The 9,125-nt window shown below is 35.3% G+C and overlaps 1 protein-coding gene across 4 annotated transcripts in view; it reads right to left on the reverse strand.

Annotated features, from left to right (window-relative positions):
- Positions 1-2,387, reverse strand: part of LOC106461885 (protein O-linked-mannose beta-1,2-N-acetylglucosaminyltransferase 1-like) — a 91,811-nt gene extending 89,424 nt beyond the window's left edge. For 3 of the 4 annotated variants that reach the window (XM_022388964.1, XM_013921751.2, XM_022388962.1), the window contains exon 1: positions 1,253-2,387. The gene's annotated coding sequence lies outside the window, so the exon portion shown is untranslated. Of the gene's footprint in view, positions 1-943; positions 965-1,252 lie in introns of those variants that run through there. The other variant, XM_022388963.1, reaches the window with a different exon arrangement.
- Between the last annotated feature and the right edge of the window lie 6,738 nt (positions 2,388-9,125).

The raw sequence follows: 9,125 nt of genomic DNA on the forward strand, positions 1-9,125 counted from the left end.
TTCTGAATAGTGGGTGACCCAACGGGTCACGGGTGGTCTAGTATGAACTAAAAATACAGTGCCGGTCTCCACAGTTTGTGCGCTGTTAACTATATATATGGATTAAAGATACAGTGCCAGTCTCCACAGTTTGTACGGCGTTAATTATATACAGCTTTAGAAGTTATAATCATGATGTTGATCTCGCCATGTTTCTATAAATTTAATCAATTTATGTGAAATACATCCAAAAACACGTCCATGTTACGTGGCAAAATATTAAAGACGCGCTTAGAAACTAGAGCCCCTAATCTGTTTAACGAATCCCTTAACTCAAGTCCATAAATCTAATTATTTAAGTAACCATATATGGCTACTTATAATGGCATGCGTATGGTACCAACTGAATGCTGTTGCCTGATCAAACAAAAAATGTAATTGTTACTAAATTATGGATGATTTTTTTATGAAAGCTTTTAATGATTTCGAGCAAGACAAGCAGAGACAAAAATCTTATGGCTTTCACATTTAGGAATCTCATACAAATCTATATGTGCTACATGCCTCTCGAAAAATCTATCAGCACTACATTTTTCACCAGAAAACATGCGTATATACTTTTTTTCATAAAAACCTGTATGTGCTACATTTTTCTCTGGAAAACTGTGATATATTTTTCTCATGAAAACCTGTATGTGCTACATTTTCCCTGATAAATGTTGTATGTGCTACATTTTCTGATAAAACCTATATGTGCTACATTTTTCTGTAAAAAACCTGTATAAGCTACATTTGTCTCATGAAAAGCTACAAGTGTTACATCTTGCTCATAAAAACGTTGATGGAATGCGGTTTTAGTTTTCTATAACTTTTCATTCCCGAAATAGAACAAAGTTAAAACAACCTTCTAGTGACTACTGCTATTTCTCTAAATTCTGAAAAGCTGACAGCAAGTAAAAAATACCTTGTATGGGACCTCACCACGGTAGAGACTCTAACCCAACACCTTGCTTACGAAATGTTGTTGCTTGAAAGTCACGGTTCGCAAGCAAACAATGAATAGTTAAAGTACGATTTCATTATTAATGAACACCGCCTACTTGTGGAAGTCGAAACGTCGTCCTTCGTACAGGCTCTGCACGCAGGCCGTCCATTAGTAAACAAACTAACTTTAGAAAGAAAGGTATTACGAGTGTGATCTTTATACATCTTAGTACAAACAGCAACATCTCTGTTGATAAAAATAAACTTAATTAGAAAAATATTTTCCTACCTTCTACAGTGATCGTATCAACTTCCGGTCAAAGTGAAAGACCATTTGCAAGGTCTAAAATACTAACGTCCAAACTAGCAGTCGCAGCGAAGGAACAGCTTTAGAAAGGCACGTGCTCCTGACGCGTCTTCTGCTCGTGAAGCGTATTCTATTGCGTGACGTCAACTAGGCAAAGTCTACTGCCGAAAAAGTGTAGGTTAGTGTGTAAGAGAAGTGAACGTGATCTGAACATATTCTCGGTACCAGTAATTTATCCTGTTTAAGTAACTGAGTCGGTGTGGTTTACAGGAATATAACAAAGAAGTTCCTTGTATTGCTAGGCCTATCGTCTCTACTTAAATTATCCTATTAAAAAACTAACAAGGAGGAAGTTAGTGTACGTTGACTGCTGTGTTAGGAACTATAAACACGACATCGAAGGCGGTCAACATGCTTATTGTCATATTAACTGCTGGAGGTTTACTCTTGTATCAATGGCTGTATTGAGGAAATTATACTCCATCATTCAGTATTGTTTGACCCATATTATTCGTAGAACATTTAGGCTTTAGTAGTGTTCTTACTTACGTTCACATTGACAGAAGAAAAAGATTAGTTTTGCGTTCACACTGAAAGAAGAACAGACTTTAGGTTTGCGTTCACAGTGCAAGAAGAACAGACTTTAGATTCAATCTAGGGATTAGTTTTAACCTTGCCGCGTTTGTTGTATTTAAATGTTCAAAAAGAAAACTTTGATCCCAAGCCATTATTTTAAGTGCTCAGGTACTATTTATGGGTCAAACTCGAACGTAAAATGCCGTAGAAATATATAAAAAGGGAGTCATGTAACATTACCTTTGATTGATATAACCCTAAGCACATCATATATAATGTACACCCAGTATTATTTAAAACGAAAAAGTACCCCAAGATAAATTAGTCAAAATGTTCGTTAAGGCAACCTTACTGAAGCTAGTGTAATTTGTTTATTGTTCTTTGACTAGATGTAAAATAAGTGTTAATTAAATGCAATTAGCAGCATCTTCGTTATTGTTTCAGTGCTATTAATTATGATATTTACAATGTTAGAAATATGTTTATATCAATGTGAATAAAGTCAATGGTCTGTTGTCAGTAAGGTATAAATGTAATGTAAGGGTTAAAATACAGGGCGGTCCAAAATGATCCTTCCTATTTTAAAATTTAATAATTAAAATAATACAACCATGCAGTTTTCAACACATTGTAGCCAAACTGAAATAGTTTTATTGTCATGTTTGTTTGGTGTGCTTTTTTTTTCACTCCAGCGAGTAGTGTTACCCCGTAAAATGGCTACCGTGCAAGAAGAGGCCAAATGCAATCGATTGGTCGAAGTGAGCCAATACCGTGTCCTCCGCGTTCGCCAGACATCACTCCACTAGAATTCTTTCTTTGGGGACATGTTAAGGATATCGTGTATCGCACACCTATAGCAAACATCACTGAGCTAAAGACCAAGATAACTGACGCCATCGCCACTGTAACTGTGGGTATGTGCAACGAATGTGGATTGAAATCGAATATCGGTTAGACGTGCTGAGAACTACTAATTGTGCAAACCGATAAGTCTACTGACATGTCAATAAAAACTGTTTGAAAACTGCATGGTTGTGTTTCTTTAGTTATTTAATTATTGAATTTCAAAATAGGAAATATAATTTTGGACCACCCATTACTTAGCTCTCTTCATGTGGAGTATATGAAACCCTACAAGTCCTGAGGTAAGGGTTAGCTAACACCCAACAACACCCGAGATAAAGGAGGATAAAAATTAGATAACTCTCTACATAGTGATTAATTTTCTTAAAATATGGAATGAGCATATGAGCTTTCAAATAGAATGTAACATTGCTGTGAAATTAATCTAAAGGTTAATTTCAGTTCAAGATGCAGTTGTTCACGTGGTTATATTACGAAATGAATGGCATATATAATTTCCAGCGTTATTTCGGTTTTGTTATCCCAGGATAGGTCCAGAAATGAACTTACTTAATCTAAAATATATATTCACATATAACATATACATGTCTACAAAATTTGTAATGTTAACATTATTAAACATTACAACAAAGCATTTCTTTACAACTTAATTCATTCATATGAAGTTTCGTATGCTTCAGTATGGAAGTGCGAATTCCAGTTTAGTGTTATATGTTGGGAACCTTTAACAACAGGTAGTTAAAGTTAAATGGTGCGAACGGCTTTTACAAGATCATTATTAATGGATCATACTTGTCATAATGTCTTATGACAAGTATAAATAACTTAAAGTAGGTACAAAAGGTCAGGTACAAATGACAGTTTCAATGTATTTTAGGTTATTACCATTCAAGAAAAATGTTCTATTATGTTTTGTTTTAAACTGTTAATGTTTCTGATGACGTATAACATCGACGTTACACAGTTAACAAGTTTAACGTATTCATCTGTAGATTTGCCACTCAAAAAAGAAACTTGTAAATAGGGGCATAAAGCAACTAGGTTAAACTGTTTATCAAAATGTTTTCATTTCGCAAGATAAAGATCGAGTAAGCATATCTAAAGCGAGCAAAATTAAAAATGCAAAAATTGCGAGTGTTTGATAGTTTGCGCCCTTGCGTATTCCAAGGATAAAACCAAAGTATTCAGTTACCTGATCTACATAACTGAACGAGGTTCGAGGTTCATGGCCTAGAGTGTGGAAGGACAAATGTAGTGGTTCGCTGCACGTGGAATCAAAGGAACAGCACACACAATATGAAACTGGAACAAGTATAGACACTTTATTGACGGAGAAAACATGAAACAGAAGATTGTGTGTTCGGAGTAACAGCTAGGAACTGTTTCACTGTGATATGTTAAATCAAAAAGTAAAAGAACCTGTAGTAGAATTAAAAGCAAAACAAAGAAAACTTTAAATGGGAAGAAAATAAATATAAACTAAAACTAAAAAGGATCGACTATTTGACTAAATATAGAAATGGTGCGCAAGTGAGCAGCAGACATATAGATTAATACAAAGACGAGACTTTTCGACACATATTAGCTTCTTGAATTTCAGAACCTAATCTGGCCGAAAATGTCCAAACTGTTTCTGTGATTCACATTCTCCATACTTATGACTAATCACAAAACTGGATCACTAGTATTTCTGCTCCGTGCAATAGCCGTAGACTAGATCCACACAAATAAGGTAATGTAGGACAAGATACAGTTACCTAATGTAATAACATAACCTTGACCCAGACATGCAACAGAAATCAACTTCTGTGGACACACGACCTCATCCAGATTTAGCATGTTCTGATTTAGAACGTTAGTAAAATTTTGTCAATATTAGATATATTTTTTTAAGAAAGTGAGACCTATGGTATCTGCATGCCCATGGACGTCCGCGAAGGGGACGAGGGGGCACTTGCCCCCTCCGGAAAATGAGAAACATTCTTTATTCATTCAACATATGTTTTTGAATTTTTTTATTAATTTCACAATTTCACACTACTTTGCCCCCCCCCCCGGCATAACTTAGTCATTATGATATGTGTGTCGCTCACCGAAAGTGGGTGTAGCAACTACTGGAAACCACACACGCACACAAATATAATAAACTGCAAAGATTAAAGACGTACTGGAACATATGATTGTTTTCTAACGTACCCAACTTACCGTTATCTTAATGTTTAGTGCATTGGTAAAATTTTCAGAAATATAAATTATCTTGTCAACAGAGCGATGTTGAAACAGTTATAAAAGACTTTTGAATAAATAAAAACAAACCTGCTGAAGACTAGTGACTTTGAAAGTTGCGAAATAAAACACTGTTGTATGTAGATTCTAAGCTTTATTTTTAGAGGAAAATGAAAATTATCTTCTGTTTGTTTGTTTTGAATTTCGCGCAAAGCTACACGAGGGCTATCTGCGCTAGCCGTCCCTAATTTAGCAGTGTAAGGCTAGAGGGAAGGCAGCTAGTCATCACCACCCACCGCCAACTCTTGGGCTACTCTTTTACCAACGAATAGTAGGATTGACCGTCACATTATAACGCCCCCACGGCTGAAAGGGCGAGCATGCTTGGTGGGACAGGGATTCGAACCTGCGACCCTCAGATTGCGAGCCAAGTGCCTTAACCACCTGGCCATGCCGGGCCCATTATCTTCTGTAATAAGATATGTAATATGTCAGAAATCCAAACTCAACATATCTTTGTAATACAAGTAATATGAACTGGGTACGTTAGATTGTAAACGTTGATACTGTATATACTATATGTACTCCGCAGGGTCCCCCGAAAGTTTTTAGCTTCAAGACTGAATTAAACCAAAATTAAGAGTAACAAATATTTTTATTTCTTGCTTTTGAAGTTTATATGTCGTGCTGTGTTGTAGCCCACAGAGTGCATAATTATTGTCGTGATTTATTGCACGCATATGTTTTACTGACATAACGACAGTACAAATTGCAATATTAACGTCATTTATGTGACGTAATTTCAGTGTATACTGACTGATCGACAGACAAAACACTATTGTGTAGTGGCGGGAGTGGTTAAAACAGGTGACGGTAGAGAGTATCATGTCATGTTCGGGTAGAATATTATCACGTTTTTCTTTATTATTATTATTAAGCTAAAAATTGCACATTGTGCTACTGTACTATGCCCACTAAAGGGACCGAATCTTAAATTTTAACGTTATAAGCCTTCAAGCTTCCAGCCAAGCAAACAGGGAGGGTACAAAAATTGCTTGAACTATTTCCTCATGTCTAATCATTTATGTTTGTTTTTATAAAGAAATAAATGTATGGCTAGTTTCTATAATAATTTATGCGTGTCATACAACAGAATCTCTGTCGTGTAAAAATTCAAATTCGCTCTCTTCTCTCGATTATGAATCTATAAAGAAAATGAGTTCCACTCAGAATGGTTCGTTTTGACAGTTTTTATCAGAAGTATACCACGAGCATTGACTTTATCCGTTGGGTGTAAAGAGAGCCTCTTTTATTAGTAGACTATAACTTCCACCTGTGACCATAACAGAACCATTCACCACCTATTTAGTTTCAACTCAACTCGGCCAAAGATTTAGAACTGTAAAGTTAAATGAGACTGTCTTAAGTCAGCGTATCTGTCTGACCACCACTGTATAAGGGATTTCACTGGGCATGAGGATATCTATTACTGGGGTGGGGAGGGGGGTTGTTGAAAGCATTAGTCTGCCCTAGATGGCCATGTGTTGAAACCTTGCCAGCATCTTGCACAAAGACTCGTGAAATTGCACATTCAGCAAGCCTGACTGTCAAGGAAAAAAGATGTGAGCTTCGTTCACAACAGGAGCTTCATCAGTCGACAAAAGGCTCTAATATAAAGCAGAGATGAGGCGTGAGGGGGAACAATTGAATGCGGTCAGTTTAGTAAAGCTTTCAGGAACGTCCTTCTTTCAGAAAATGTATTTGTTTGTTTTGAACCACTAAGTTTGCTTGGTCGTGTCTTATCGTCAACGCCTTATGGTTTAACGGGTTAATGTTCCATAACCACGGTCAGCAGCAAGTCCTTCACCGAGAAAAAGTGAACCTAGTCACACATGACTACTTGAACTACTTGTTGATACAAGCTTGAATTCAAAAGGCCACTTACAGTATAAATGTAAACAGAAAGCTATAGAGCGCCTTCATGTACAGAAACTAAACACTCAAGAAACCATAAACTTTAACGGAAATGCTGTCCTTAAAGAAACACAATAAGAAATTCATAAATAATTTGTATGTAATCTATTTATAAATATAGAACATAATCGCAGAGAATGCATGTGCCCTAATTGATAATTGTTTTTTAAGAAATCAGAAAGTTAAATTCGGTCTCAAGAAAATTCATTATGAAGTTGGAAAAAAGAAGTCGAAGACTGTGTTGCTTTGCTTTCATTCATTTAAACTAACAACCAAAACGCTATTTTTTAACTGCTTTATTTTGAAAATACTGGTGGAAAGATTGGTACTATTACAAAGAAAAGTTCCTCGTTATCCTAAATGTTCTTGGATGATTATGTCAAGCTATGGACTAACAATGTCTTAAGGTCAAAACAAAGAGACATTTAACAGTATGACTTCATAAAGAGCAATAAAACATTTAAGAAAAACTTTACATTTTATAATGAATTTTTCTGATGAACGACAAAAAGGTGTTCAATCCATCTATGACGTTACTGTAACAGCTATGGCGAATAGAATAGTTGGTAATCGAGTTAAAAGTTTAGGTGACAGCTGTAGCAAAAACAATAGTCAGTAATCCATTTATGATTTTTTTTTTAACCACTTTACAAGCATCATACATACATACATTAGGATATGAAGATTGAGGTTTTTGTTTACAAATATATTATTGTTTTACAGTTTATTATTGTATTAGAGTTTGCTGTGACAGCTGGAGCAAATAGGATAGTTGGTACTCCACTAAAGAGTTTATTTTGAAAGTTTTAGCAAGTATTTATAGCTTTTTACAACAGAAACTACACTGCAGGTCTATTGTCAGTATGCATGGCCGTCAGATAGAACATGAGCGGACGTGCGGACATGGACTGTAATGACACGGTGATGCTCCAAAATCGTTGTAATATAATTTAGTCATTCTTTGTATAATATGTTCTTATTTTCTGAAATGAAGAGTTATTGCAGATAGATTGATATTGTATATCTAATATGATCTAGAATTCCACGTTTTGTTGAATTTTTTTGCTTCTCAAATGTATCGGAATATACAATCACAAGGTATTTTACAAATGGTGTTTTTTCCTCCTCTTTATGAGGTCTTTTTATGGTTTGGTGTGTGTGCTACCTGAGACCGTGTTGTGTTGTGACTTATGAAGTCTATTTGCATATCCTCTATAAGTTTTCAACGAGAGCTTTAACACAGAGAAATATGCCTATAATTTTCTTCCTTCTTATTAGTGGTGTTTATCTCTTTTATCTATTGTCGAGGGGGGGGGGGCTAGTAATGCGTTTTTCTTCTTACTTAGAATTTTCTGTATTTATGAGATTTCTGTAAGCTCCTATGCTTCATGATTTCTGTCTTGGCAACCATCACGTATAGGAATGGAGGCTTGTTGTAATTTTCTATTTCCATTGTGAATAATATCTGTTCAAGTGGTTCCTAAGATCCGGAATCTTGTCTGTAGTAATACGATTAATAATCTTTGTACTCCTGTTCTCCATAAAACAACACTACCAGCAAAAACTACTCACTCATGTTCAAGAATGCTAACAATTTCGACAAGAACTTTCAAGAAATAAATTCAACGCGCTTTCATCACAATAAATAAATCCTGCTTACATTAAAGCTAAGATACGTATTTAATTATAAAATGATTCGTTACGTTATCATAAACAATGTCGCCGCAGTGAAATATAAGTTTTTTTCCTAGTAATTCAATTATTTAAACTCGTATCAATCGTATTTCATCTCCTTCTGGTTTAAATTACACTGTAGCCATTTCCGGACAGAAATCAGTTTATGTTGAATATTACATTTACATGTAATATCACACTAGTTCATGGAACATATAACAATAAAATTACGTTGTAAATTATTCAACGTTTCTAACGTCAAGAATTCTAAATATTTCAAAGTAAAGTGCACATGGTTCCACCTATAAAGAAAGCGGTGACACCTTCGAGAACCACAGACATGTTTCTGTCCAAAATATTAACTGTTATTGTAATGTAATCTAATGTATAAGTAAAATAAAGTAAAAAAAATATTAAAAGTGATATGAGCAAAAGAGGTTATCGTCACATAACATGTATGAGTGATCACTCAAACATCGCTCGGGCTTTTCCGTCTTACGTAATAAAACCGCTCTCGGGTGCGATTAGAAGTCGTAGTTGG

Source organism: Limulus polyphemus, unplaced genomic scaffold, assembly GCF_000517525.1.
Source record: "Limulus polyphemus unplaced genomic scaffold, Limulus_polyphemus-2.1.2 Scaffold1052, whole genome shotgun sequence".
NCBI lineage: Eukaryota > Metazoa > Arthropoda > Merostomata > Xiphosura > Limulidae > Limulus > Limulus polyphemus.